At 40.9% G+C, this 14,275-nt stretch overlaps 1 protein-coding gene across 5 annotated transcripts in view; it reads right to left on the bottom strand.

Annotated features, from left to right (window-relative positions):
* Positions 1-14,275, bottom strand: part of dusp16 (dual specificity phosphatase 16) — a 72,723-nt gene that overhangs the window by 28,065 nt on the left and 30,383 nt on the right. The window contains exon 1 of one of the 5 annotated variants that reach the window (XM_072267649.1): positions 5,904-6,012. The exons of the other annotated variants lie outside the window; for them this stretch is intronic. The gene's annotated coding sequence lies outside the window, so the exon portion shown is untranslated. Of the gene's footprint in view, positions 1-5,903; positions 6,013-14,275 lie in introns of those variants that run through there. 5 annotated transcript variants of the gene reach the window in all.

Genomic DNA, 14,275 nt, shown 5'->3' with positions numbered 1-14,275 from the left:
TTTAGAATGTACATTCAAAATGGGAAGTTAACAATGTACCAAAAATAAACTATTAAAAATTATGTCCGTGATTACTATAGGATTTCCAAAGCAATCAAAAACCTAAAGAAAAAAGGAAGCTGAATAGTTAGAATGCTGGAGGAACCCAGAGGTCGGACAGTATCCATGGAAATGAATAAGCAGTCGATATTTCAGGACTGGAAAGGAAGGGGGAAGATAGCAGAATAAGGTGGGGCAAGGGGAAGGAGGACAAGCAAGGTGATAGGTGAAGTCAGGTGGATGGGGGAGGGAGATGAAGTAAGAAGCTGGGAGGTGATTGGTGGACAAGATAAGGGGTAAAGGGCTGAGAAGAAGGAAAGTGGACTGTGGGAGAAAGGGAAGGAGGAGGGGCACCGGGGGAGGCGATAGGGGAAAAATAACCAGATGTTGGAGAAATTGAAGTTTGTACCATCAGATTGGAGGCCATCTAGTTGGAATATGAGGTGTTTCTCCTCCAACCTGAGAGTGGTCACATTGTGGCAGAAGAGGCGGCCATGGACCAACATGTCAGAATGGGAATGACAGAATGCACAGTAATTTTCATTTACCAAAGGAAAGATAATACACCATTATTTATAGAATAAGGGACTTTAAAATTTTATTTTATATTTTGCTTTCAATTTTATTTGGTTTCTTGTTTTTCAAGAGGTAAATCAATTCACGGTACACTTGGATCTAATTTTAGCTATTCACTTATTAATTCAGATTTCAAACTACTTTAATTTCTCTTATTTGTAAAATGACAAACTATTGGACAAACAAGATTATTAACAAACAGTAAGTGGGGTCTGGGTGACACAAGCTTAAAGAAATAAATGCAGGCAACGTTAGTCAGATTCTGAGTGGGGAAAAGCGTGAGTGGAAAAATGAATCACCTGATCTACACCTCACCAGATTTTACCCTCTACTGTACAAATAGTAAAATTGGTTGGAGTACAAGAATAGAGGCTGAGATGTTATAAATTTGAACACATTCTTGGATCCCTTTCAATTTGCCTACCGTCACAATAGGTTAACAGCAGATGCCACTTCATGTGCTCTCCACTCAATCCTGAAACATCTGGACAGTGAAGATGCATACATCAGGATGCTCCTCACTGACCACAGCTCGGCACTCAATACTATCATTCCCTCAAAACTAATCAATGAGCTTTAAGTCCGAGCATCAATAACTCATTGTGCAATTGGAACCTTGATTTCCTCACTTGTAGACTCCAGTCAGTTCGGATTAGCAACATCTCCTCCACAATCTCCATCAGCAGAGGCGCATCACGGGGCTGTGTGCTTCGCCCCTGCTCTGCTAGTTTTATACTTCTGACTGAGGCTAAGCATGCTCCAATGCCGTATCTAACTTTGCTGCTGACACCACCATCATTATCCGAATCAAAGGTGGTGACGAATCAGCAGCTAGGAGGGAGATTGAAAATCTGGCTGAGTGGTGCCACATCAACAAACTCTCACTCAAGGTTAACAAAACCTAGGAGATGATTATCGACTTCAGGAGGAGGACACAGGATATCCAGGAGCCAGTCCTAATCGGGTGATCAGAAGTGGGGAGGGTCGCAGTGGAATGTAATCATTTCAAAGGATCTGTCCTGGGTTCAGCACAGGTGCCATTAAGAAGAAAGCACAGCAGTGCCTCTATTCTCCTTGAACTTTGTGAAGATTCGGTATATCATCTAAACTTTGACCAGCTTCTCTAGATGTGTGGTGGAGAGTATATTGATGGTTTGCATCATGGCCTGGAATGGGAACACCAATCCTCCTGTATAGAAGATCCTACTAAATGTATGGATACAGGCCAGTCCATCACGAGAAAAGCATATAGTTATGGAAAAGCTGTTGCATCAAGGGCCACCACCATCCAGGCCATGCTCTTTCTCAATCTACCATCAGGAAGAAAGTAAAGGAGCCTCGAGGCCTACACCATCAAGTTCAGGAACAGTTATTACCCCTCAACCATCAGACTCTTGAACCAGAGAGGATAACTTCACTCACTCCAACACTGAACTGATTCCATAACATGTGGACTCACTTTCAAGGACTCTACAACTATGTTCTCGATATTTATTGTTAATATTATTTATTTTTCCCCCTTTCTTTTTGTATTTAAGTAGTTTGCTGCTTTTGTTTGCACATTTGTTGTCCATCTTGTTGAGTGGGGTCTGTCATTAATTCTATTGTGTTTCCTGTACTTACTGCTTTTGCCCATAAGAAAATGAATCTCAGGGTCGTATATGGTGACATGTGTGTACCTCGATAATAAATTTACTGTGAACTCTGAACATTCCTGCTGGTTGACTGGAAACTCCAATGCACTGGGTTGCAAGAGGCTGTAAAGGGTTGTAAACCCAGCCAGGCTCCTGAAGACCCAGACTCAACAATTCTTCCCTCCACCATCAGAATTCCTTATGGTTCATGAACACTACTTCATTGTTCCTTGTTTTTTGCTCTATTTTATAACAGTGATTTTTTTAAAAAATCTTTGTACTGTATAGCTGCAAAACAAAATAATTTAAATCACATAATAAACCTGATTCTGAGTTACTGCATAAACCCATGTCTCAATAAAAATTAAGACACTTATATTTATCTAATGTTTCCTGTAACACTATAATTCTCTTGTTAATTTGTAAGTTCTCATACAAAGTACCTTACAACATGGTTTTCATATTAGAGAAAAATTATAGTGTTAAGAGTTAGTGCATAATTTTGTTTAACACATCCTAACACAAGGCAGTATCACCCTTTCAATTAATTAAACTGAAAATACAATTACAATTGCACATATTTAATTACACCATGAATTAAAGATAATCTGAAATCTGGTTCAGTGGTAACCTCACTTTACCACACGCAGAAATATCATGCGTGGAAAAATATGGTTGCCGTGGTAACATGGCGGTTAGCGTAACGCTATTGCAGCACGGAGTCCAATTTCAGCGCTGTCTGTAAGGAATTTGCACGTTCTCCCTGTGACTGTATCGATTTCCTCCGGGTGCTCTGGTTTCCTCCCACAACCCAAAGATGCACAGGTTACTAGTTTAATTGGACATTGTAAATAATAATAATACTTTATTGATCCCGCGTGGGGATCAATGAATTGTTCCGTGATTGGGCTAGTGTTAAACAGGTGGGTTGCTGACGGGCGCTGCTCCTTGAGCTGGAAGGGCCTGTTCTGTGCTGTAGCTCTAAATAGATAAAAATAAATAAAAACTGCTAATTCAATCCAGGCAAACAAAATGAAATTTATCACAGCTGGAGACTACTGTATAGGCTTGGATGTCAACAATCACAACCAACAACAACCTGTAGATAATGGCTGTCAACTCTCCTTACACCTCTGACCCTTTATTACTTCTCCTCAGTTCAGTACACCTTTTCAAAATGACCTAACTTGAACAATTGGTGAATTTGATTTGAATCTTCCCAGTCAGATTCTTCAGGAGCTTTCAGCAGTTTTAAGACAACAACTATTTGTCAGCATGGTTAAGCCAGGTGTTAAAGTTCAGCTTTAACGTGGACAGCAGAAATCATTTCCAAGCAACAGAATATGAGAATGTCAATAATTAATTATGCAATTCTACCATGTAGTTCAACAAAACAGGAAGAAAGATCTTCTGCTTTGGATAATATGTCAAGTTAACATGTCTTATAGTCATTGAAACTGATCACACATTTTCCTGTTCAGCAAATCCAAAACTGTACGTAAGCACTCAACAAAGCTACAGTTGCAAGAAAAAGTTTGTGAACCCTTCACAATTACCTGGATTTCTGCATTACTCACTCATACATTGTGGTCTGATCTTCACCTAAGTCACAATAAGAGACAAACACAATCTGCCTAAACTAATAACACACAAGCAATTGTACTTTTCATGTCTTTTCATGTCAAGCAATTGAACACATTGCTTAATCATTCCATCCACGCCAGAAAAAGTATGTGAACCTTGTATTTAATAACTGGTAGAACCTCCTTCAGCAGCAATGACCTTCACTAGACGTTACCTGTAGCTGCTGATCAGACTTGCACAATGGGGAGGAGGAATTTTAGACCATTCCTCCAAACAAAACTGTTTCAGTTCATCAATATTTTTGGGATACCTTGCATGAACAGCCATCTTCAGGTCATGCCACGGTATCTCAATTGGGTTAAGGTCTAGACTCTGTCTTAGCTATTCCAAAACACAAATTTTCTTCTTTTTTTAACCATTCTGTTAATTGATTTTCTCTTGTGTTTCTGATCATTGTCTTGTTGCATCATCCAAATTCTATTAAGCTTCAGGTGATGGACTGCTACCCTGACATTCTCTTGTAAGATGTCTTGGTACAATTTTGAATCCATTGTTCCCTCAATGATTGCAAGCTGTTCAGGCTCTGAGGCAGCAAAGCAGCCCCAAGCTATGCGTCACAGTTGGAATAAGTTTTTGGTGTTGGTGCGCAGTGCTATTTTTCCTCCAAACATAATGGGGTGTATTTCTGCCAAAAAGTTCAACTTCTGTCTCATCTGTCCATGGAACACTGTCCCAGAAGCATTGTAGAGCATCCAGGTGGTCTTTTGCAAATTTGAGACATGCAGCAATGTATTTTTTGGAGAGCAGTGGTTTCCTCCATGGTATCCTTCCATGAACACCATTCTTGTTCCGTGTTTTTCTTATAGAGGACAATGAACAAAGACTTTAGCAGGTTCCAGAGATTTCTGTAGGTCTCTTGCTGTTACTCTTGGGATCTCGTTCACCTTCTTCAGCATTGCACGTTGTGATCTTTGTAGGACACCCACTCCTAGAGAGAGCAGCAACAGTACTGAATTTCCTCCATTTGGAGACAATATCTTTTACTGTGAACAGTCAGGTATTTAGAAATGCTTTTGTAGCCTTTTCCTGCTTATGCATCTCCACAATTCTTCTTCTAAGGTCCTCTGGAAGTAGTTTTGATCGAGGCATGGTGCACTTAAACAGATCTGAGAAGAGCAGCCTGTCTTTTTTTTTATTATATAGTGCAGGGCACCTCTACAACCCACACCTCCCATCTCATCTCATTGATTGGAAAACCTGACTCCAAGTAGCTTTTGTAGAAGGCATTATTACCCAGTGGTTCACATACTTCTTTGAACCTAGACTGTGATCATTTGAATGGTGTACTCAGTATTGATGAGAAGTACAATTGTTTGTGTGTTATTAGTTATGCAGATAGTGTTTGTCTTTTATTGTGACTTAGATGCAGATCAGATCACATTTTATGAGTAATTAATGGAGAAAACCAGGTAATTGCAAACGGTTCACAAACTTTTTTCTTGCAGCTATAACTTCCAATACCCTTGCATTTCATCATTTAAAAAAAGGTCTTAACTCTGGGAATTCTCACCTGGTCACCATTTTCCTTGCCCATTCATCAAATTCACCCTCAAATTCCACCAAATATTCTCTCCACGGAACTGGTTTTAAAATTTATGAGTACGTTACTAAGATACTAACAAGCAAAAAGCAGCACAAGAGCACATATTGAATTACCCTTTCTTCCAAACAAAATGAACAGCAATATACACTGCGCATGGATTTGATAAAATGAACCATACCCAATACACCACGTTCTGACACAAACTCTCTGTACTCAACCAGTTCATTCTATTCTAGCTCTCATCTCCCCCCACCCCATCTTTCCAAACATTCTCAGCTTTAGACTTTCAACCATATCTGTTTAGAATTATTGTGCAATTTGTTCCCTTCTCCATATTCTTTAAGAAATGTGGTAAATATCAACTAATCAATGTAGTTCAAAAATTAATTACATCAATTGGACAAATGCATAATTTCAAAACAGAGACTGGTGGCATCCGTTAGTCTCGCGAGACCATGGATCTGCACCTGGAAGGTCTTGCTTCAGTCTGTGTTAGAGCAGCGTCTGTTGTGGCTGTAGAGGCCCACACGGGAGTGACAGTCTCGGCTGCAGCGACTGCACTTGAAGGCGCTGTCCTTCGGTGTTACCTTGGTGCTGTTTTTCCGACGAGTGCGCTTTTCTTCAGCAGCAAGCCTCAGCTTCTCTCCTCTTTTTAGACCTCTGCGTAGTTCCAGCCTCCAATGAGAGTAATCGCTTGTGATGTCCTCCCACCTCTTGACGTTCATTTTCAGTGACTTCATGTCTCTCTTGCAAACGCCTTTGAAACAAAGATGGGGCTGCCCTTGTGCTCTCTTGCTGGAGGCCAGTTCCCCGTACAGCAGGTCTTTCAGGATTCTCCCGTCTGACATGCGGTGTATGTGGCCCAGCCAGCGGAGACGGTGCTGTTGGAGCAGGGTGAAGAGGCTGGGTATCTGGGCGCGGGGCCAGGACCTCATTGTTGGTGACTCGGTCAGTCCACGTGATGTCCAGGATGCGTCTCAGGCTGCGAAGGTGGAAGGCGTTGAGATGCCGCTCTTGCCTGTAGTAGAGGCTCCAGGTCTCGCTGCCGTAAAGCAGTGTGCTGAGGACACAGGCCCTGTAGACTTTCAAAACACAACTCCAAGTTATAAAATCATAGAGTGGTACAGCCTGGACACGGACCCTTTGGTCTGCGAGTCCATGCCAACCACATTGTCCACCTAGCTAGTCCCAGTTTCTTATCTTTAGCCCATATCCCTCCAGGCTCCCCTATTCCATCTATCTAACAAAGTGCTTCTAATAAAACTATTTTATCTCCCTCAAGCACTTCCGCAAGCAGCTCATTCCATATGCCAACCATCTTGTGTGTGAAAAAATTGCCTCTAAGGTCCCTTTTAAATGTATCCCCTCTTATCCTGAATCTATGTCCAGTGCTTTTGGACTCCCCCACCCTGGGAAAAAGTCAGTTACTATCCACCTTACAATGCCTCTCATCATCTTATACTTTATAGTCGCCAAACAATTGGTACTAGAATGTACACTCATCACAGCGATAGTTGATTCTGCGCTTCACACTCCCTGGATTACAAATATTAAATATTAAAAATATTAAAAATAATCTTAAACAATTCTTTAAGGTCACCCTTCTTTCTCTTACGTTCTGAGGAATAACGACCTGGCCTGGCCAACTACTCCCTACAACTTGAGCCCTCTAGACGTGGCAACAGCCTTGTAAATCTTTCCTGCACTCTTTCCACGTCTTTCATCTAACAGGCTGGCTAGAATGGCATACCTCATCAACAACAGAACAACTGCAACATTATGTCATAATTTCTGTACACAATGCCCTAACTGCTGGAGGCCAGCGTTCTAAATGACTTTTTTCATCACCTTGTCTACCTATGACTCAGCTTTCAACACATTTTACACCCCTGGCTCTCTTTGTTCAATTAAATCCCTAGTACCCTGCCATTCACAATGAATGTCCTACACTCTGTTTTGACTTTCCAAACTGCATCACCTCACACTTACCCATATTTAAGATCACGCCTCAGCCTACCTCCCCAACTGATCAAGATCCTTGGGTAATCTACTATAACCTTCTTCCCTATCAGCACCACCAGCTAGCTTCAGGTCATCTGCAACTTTGCTGATCAAGCCTTGTGTATTAACACCCAAATCAAATGCAGAAATAATGAATAACAAGTGTCACAAAACCAACACCACTCATCACCACCCTCCGCTTCCACAGATAATATTCAACCACCACCCTCTGCTTCCTACCCGAGCTAATTCTGAATCTGCCTAACTAGCTTGCAAGTTGCTCAGTAATCCAATTTCAAAGCAAATATATTCTGACCAAAATTTTTAAAACGGCTAAATTAGCATGTTCTACCATATGATTATTTTTGGATTATTTATTCAGTACGGCCTCTTAACTCATATTTGTCAAAACAATACAAACGGCCTTAGACCGGTAGAAAGTCTAGACTGACCTGTCTCTGGCATGGTAGGACTTCTCATTAGTATGATCCTTAGCATACACAAGAGCCAAGCAAGCTATTTAGATTTTTATGAGTCTCAATATTTGACTTCCCCAGTTCGAATTCATACCCAGACACGCAACAAGCTGGGGCAAATACTGAATTCTTTTTCCCCCCTCATTTTATACCTATACAGCTCAAAACCAGGGCCTTCAGCCCAACATGGCGAGGCCAATGAAAATTTCATTTGACTCATGGGCATCCGTTAATCTTGTGAGACCATGGATCTGCACCTAGAAAGTCTTCACTCTCCAGGGCGCAGGCCTGGGCAAGGTTGTATGGAAGACCAGCAGTTGCCCATGCTGCAAGTCTTCCCTCTCCACGACACCAATGTTGTCCAAGGGAAGGGCATTAGGACCCATACAGCTTGGCACCAGTGTTGTCGCAGAGCAATGTGTGATTAAAGTGCCTTGCTCAAGGACCCAACACGTTCCCTCGGCTGGGGCTCAAACTCACGACCTTCAGGTAGCTAGTCCAATGCCTTAACCCCTTGGCCACGTGCCCACAAGACCACCTAAACCCATCTATTCATGTACCTATCCAAATATTCTGCAGCTTCCTCTGACAACTTGTTCCATACATCTACTACCTTCTGTGTGAAAAAATATGTCCCTAAGGCACTTTAAACTTTTTTTGACTTTTTTTTTAATCTATGCCCTCCAGTGTTAGAATTCCCTACCCTGGGAAAAAGACTGCAACTATCCACCTTATCTATGCCCCTCATGACTTCATAGGTCATTACAAGGTCACCTCTCAAGTCATCTACACAGCTTGAAAAAGATTTCCCAGCCTATCCCTAACCCCCTGCCCCAGTTTCAGTAGCATAGTCATGAATGGTTTCTGACCTCTTTTTAGCTGGGTGGCATCCTTCTTATAGTTGGGCAACCAGAACACAACACAATAGTTCAAGTGTGGTCTCACCAATAACTTAGTATTTGGTTGTGACAAAGTCCCACCTCATGCACTAACGAATGAAGGCAACACTCTCTTCTCCACTCTATCTGTTGAAAAGTCATTCTTAAGTGTTGACCATTTCTCTTTCCATAGATGCTGCCAGACTTGTTGGGTGTTTTAATTTCAAACAGCTTTTGCTAATAAAACCTGGTTATAGTGTATTAAGTTCTCCCTTCCACCCTCAAACCTTATCTTTATTTTCTCCTCAGTCACTGTCATAATGTTTCTGTTTTCCCTGAGTCTCATCTTGCTGCTGGAAATTGTAAATTTTAAACACGGGTCATTAGACTCAAGATCTTTGACATACTTGATTTTTTTTTTAAACAAGTCAGGAGAGATTTTCTCAAACTGATTTTTTTCTAAACAAGCACTGGACAGACAAAGCAGAGATTGTTTTCTCACAAAGAATACACTTTCAAAACAGATTTTTAAAAAATTAACTATTTGCAGCCCTCCTACTGAATATAGACATCAACTTCCAAAACTGAAAATGTAAAGGGAATTATTTAATTAGTCAATTAACAAAAATATTCTATGCCATTTTGTGAAATGTTACTTTAAATGATAATATAAAAATATGCCAAACACAAATGATCAAAACTACACATTCTCCCTCCAGAAGAGAGCAGCCAACCATCTGTCTCCAGTTAAAGTGAAATCATCTCATTTCTGTTTAATTGATTCAAATAATAAAACACAAACTTGTGTATCGTTAAAAAAAAGATTATTGTTGTTTCCAATTTATCATGGCTCATGCAAGAAGCTTTTGGTTTTGTATACATAAATGCAAAGGACTTTTTAATGATGACAAAACAAACATACATTAATAACTTCTTTTAATGGTCAATTAGCACAGGTGTCTGATGCTTCCTGCTAGTTTTGTAGACAAGTACACACATTGATATTGAGGCTTACAGACCAGGTTTCACCGGTAGCAAATTAAGCAGTGTCATGCAGGACAACAGTTGGCCTTGGTCTCCCTTACTCTCTTCAGAAGAATAAAAGGTGTTCATGCTTTTTATTACTAATTAGTCACTTTGTTTAGATAGAAGTTATGCATAGATAATGGACAAGGACAAATCCTACCTCAAATGAGGGTTGGTCTTCATAGTCTGGACAAATTTACGGTACTGTTCAAAAGTCTTTGGCGCATTTATATTGCTGGGTGCCTAAGACTTTTGCACAGTGCTGTATTTGTCAACGTGGAGCGGTCAGCAAGTTTGTAAGTCTGACAGGAGCACAGGATGTCGGGAATGGCGAGGGTGGGGCACCATGGGAGGGGTGGGGGACAAGTAGCAGAGAAGGAGTGCCAGGGGCAGGGTTAGCACAGTTGCAGACACACCCAGCCTTGAGACACATGGCAAACAATTGCTTTATTGATCATTACAGATGTCTCTCTGGTGCTTCCTGTTCTCTTCCCTCTTCTTTCCCCTTTTCCCCAACTATGATTCCCCTTCTCCCTGTCCCCTTCCCATCTTCAGTCCACAACAGGGACTTGTATCAGAATCAGGCGTATTATCACACACGTTATGAAATTTGTGTGTTTTTTTGCACCAGCATTACAGTGCAATATATAAAATTACTACAGTACTGTGCAAAAGTCTTAAGCACACTAGCTATACCTGTGTGTTTTGGACAGTGATGTCTAAAGGACGACTCTTTAGGGAAGGATTTCTGTTGGTACTCATTAAATTGGATCCACTGTGTCAGCACGACTAAAAAGCCATGAGAATGTGTATGTGAACTTTAGTTTGAGACCATTTTCTAAAGATGAATGTACAATGCTCTTACAAGTTTCAAGAACATGCATTTGCAGGATTAGCTACTTAACTGCACGACCTTATGACTCTGACACTTTGCAAGCAGGAAATAGGGTTAGCAGAAACTAGAGAAATTTCTGCAACTCTTCAGTTTGAACCTACATAAACTTAGATTTATACAGATTTGAAAAAAGTAAAGTTGGGACTTTCAATAAGTCTTTAAGAAACTTCACTCTTAACATCTCTCCTGTCAGAAAACATTTGTTAAAATTTCTCATTCATAGCTGCATGAATGAAAAGTTAACTTTTGTCATTCATCAACTTTTCATTCATGCATCCACATTCTTTTCGATACCTTAATGCTTTAACTGTATTGACAACCTTCCCATATAGACCCTTATCATGCATGTTCTTCTTTCCTCAGGCTTTTGAATTTCCAGGATTTCAGCCAACTATGTGCCTAGACTCAGGTTATCACTTTCTGTAAAATAGAATGCAATGTTACAACTTACTAATTTTATGCAAATTTTTTTCACATCCATAAACTGTCTACTGTTCTTTGACTGACTCTGGCACAATATTATTAACATTATGGCAACCATTCTGCCATGACCAAATCTACAACGCTAATCACATCCCTATATGCCCAAACATTCCTTCAGCCAATGTAGCAAACTGCTCCCATGTCAGGCAAATAGCCATCAGCATTTCATCAAAATAATTTGCATCTCAAACATTTCAATCACATGACAAAGTGACTAACTGTATTGCCCACTGGTTCATTCAGTTTAAGTAGACAAGGCATCAAAATTTCAACACCTTAGCACTGTGATTCACAGAAACAACAGTTATAGTCCTAGTTCGGCATGGACTAGAAGGGCCGAGATAGCCTGTTTCCGTGCTGTAATTGTTATATGGTTAATATTAGTGAAATGAGGTACATTAGTAATGAATTAGGGCAAAATTTTGCAACCTAAGCACACCCAGTCAGGTTCATTAGTATTGGATAATCAGATACAAAATTCCATTAACTACTCGTCCAAAACGATGGTGAAGTTCAAAGCATAATAATTCTTGGTCTTGTCTAATGACTATATTAAATCACTCTAATTATGATTGCTCTTTAAGTCAAACTAATCTTAATGTATCCAGAAATGCCAGAGTCAACATAAGACTAGCGTTCACATGAAACTACAAAACTGGAGCTTGAAATCCAATGGCTGAGATCATGCAAAATTCCCAGATGTCATTTGTAGGTGGAGGGCGAATCAGGCTGGTGCTAGATTGTGACTCCTTCATGTTCGTCTACAAAAACAGCCTAATTTCTACCTTTGATGTCTCTTCTTTACCCTTTCAGGGTGGATGGGGTTCTGTTGTAGACCTTGATCTGTTTTTACACTCAGACTGCAGTTCTTTGCGGTGGTGTTGCCGATTCTTGGGTCATACAACTCAGGAAAAAGAGCGACGCAACAGACTTTTAACACTGCAAATCAGTAAGTTGTTTTATGTCTCTCCAGTCACCGTGAAAGCAGACACCTCTCTATCCCTCGTTAGGGAGAGAGAAGAAAGAGCCCATGGCATGTATGATTGTCGGGTGAACGATTAGTTTTTGTCGTACTGCAGATCATGGTCTTTCTTGGGGGCTTTGCTATTGCTTGCTTGGTGGGTGGAGGGTACTGATGTCTTTTTTGCAGAAGTGGGTGGAGGGTGAGGAATAGTTGTTGCTTTGCTGCTGCTTGTGCGTGGGGAAGGGGGAACAGGGGGCGTGAGGGGTTCTAATGTTTTAACTGTCATTCATTCTTTGGGGCACTCTTCAGTTTTGTTCATGGTTTGCCCCACTCCCATCAGGGAGGAGGCTGCATAGTATCCACACTGGGACCACCAGACTCAGAGTTACTTTCCTCAAGCAGCAACACCTCCACCCACTAACTCCACCACTACTTTATTATTTTCCATCAGTCACATATGTCCAGCCTAGCATCACTTTATGAACAAACAATGTACACGCCTTATGTATTTATATTTATTGTGTGTTTTTTGGTATTATTATTATTGTGGTCTTCAAATTGTGTGATTTCTTGTGCTGCACTGGATCTGGATTAACAATTATTTCATTCTCCTTACACAGTGTACAGGAAATGACATTAAACAATCTTACATATGGAACAACCTTCGGCACTCGATCTGCAGCTGTAGTGAGGGACGTGCAACATTGGCTGAGAATTACCACACCAACAATGCGAGAGGCAAGATATGCATCATTCTGTTCCGTGTAAGTTTCCATTCCCTTTCGTATTTACAATGTAATAATTTGGCTTCAGCTGGTGGAAATAAGTCATTACTTTTGCATGTCTGCCTGTGAAAACCCAACCTTTTCATGAACACCTAGCACATTGCTCACAATTACAGAGTAAACAGTATTTGTAGGTATCTTTTGTCGTCTTTAAATGGATACATTATTCTGAACAAGCCAAAGCCATATTTTCATTGCAAGAATAAAGGCTGGCTTTGTCACATGTACATTGAGACATACAGTGGAATGCATTGTTTTGCATGAACGACCAACACCGAGAGGCACCCTGCAAGTGTCACTCTGCTTCCAGCATCAGCGTAGTATGCCCGCAACTTCCTAACCTTAAACTGTACGTCTTTGGAATGTGGAAGGAGGAAGCCCATGAGGTCACAGGGAGAATGTCCTCCATGCCTGAGCTGCCCACCGGGCATCACACTAGAAATGACCAGAGACCAGACATTGACCAGAAATCACACAGATTTGCATTTCATTGTTGATGGTTGTTAAAAACTAGTAGGAATCCTGTCAAACCATTGTCTTTTTCCCATCATTCCTCAATTCCTTGAGCAATGGTTTAACTATTTTTATCTACACCATAGCACACTGACAAAGTTCGGAACCTCATCATGCTTTTGATAGACATTTCTTCCCTGTTCACTTTGATGTTCAAAGTCTATTCGCTGCCATGCAGTGTTTTAAGTGTTCCTCATTACAACAACTATTGCAATGTTATGAAGGTGACATTGAAAAGTGCTTATCTAATCAACATGATTTTGCATTGATGATATCTAATTTGAGTGTACATTAAACATAATAACACTACCAGTGCTGGAATTCAGTTTAGTTTGAACATCTCAGTACTTGGAGATGGTTAACAACAGGCTAAAGATCTCAAGTCAGCAACAACTTGGATTATATTTAGTGATATTATAATGCATTAGCAGCTGCAGCCTGCAAAGCATTGCTAACATTGGGTGAGACAATGAAAAACTCAGAAGAGCTTTATGGCTCCCGTATGAATGAGGAGGACTAGGTCAGTTGTGTCCTTGAGCTTGTTCTACCATTTAATAAGATCAAGCCCAGTCTGACTATAACCTTACTCCAACATTACTGTTTGCCCATGGTAACAGGCAGCCTGGTGGCACAGACGTTGGCACCACTGCCTCATTGTCCCAGGGACACAAGTTTCATCCCAAGATTGCCATCTGTGAGGAGTTGCCATTTTCACCCAGTGACCACGTGGTTTCCCCTGGGTCCTCTGACTATTAATCAACAACTGCAAACTGCCCCTGGTATAGGTGAAGAGGAACCCAGGGAAGTTGATGGACACA

This window comes from Mobula birostris, chromosome 9, assembly GCF_030028105.1.
Source record: "Mobula birostris isolate sMobBir1 chromosome 9, sMobBir1.hap1, whole genome shotgun sequence".
In the NCBI taxonomy this organism is placed as follows: Eukaryota; Metazoa; Chordata; class Chondrichthyes; order Myliobatiformes; family Myliobatidae; genus Mobula; species Mobula birostris.
Note: the sequence above shows the minus strand (reverse complement) of the source record. Positions and strands in the feature narration are given on the sequence as shown.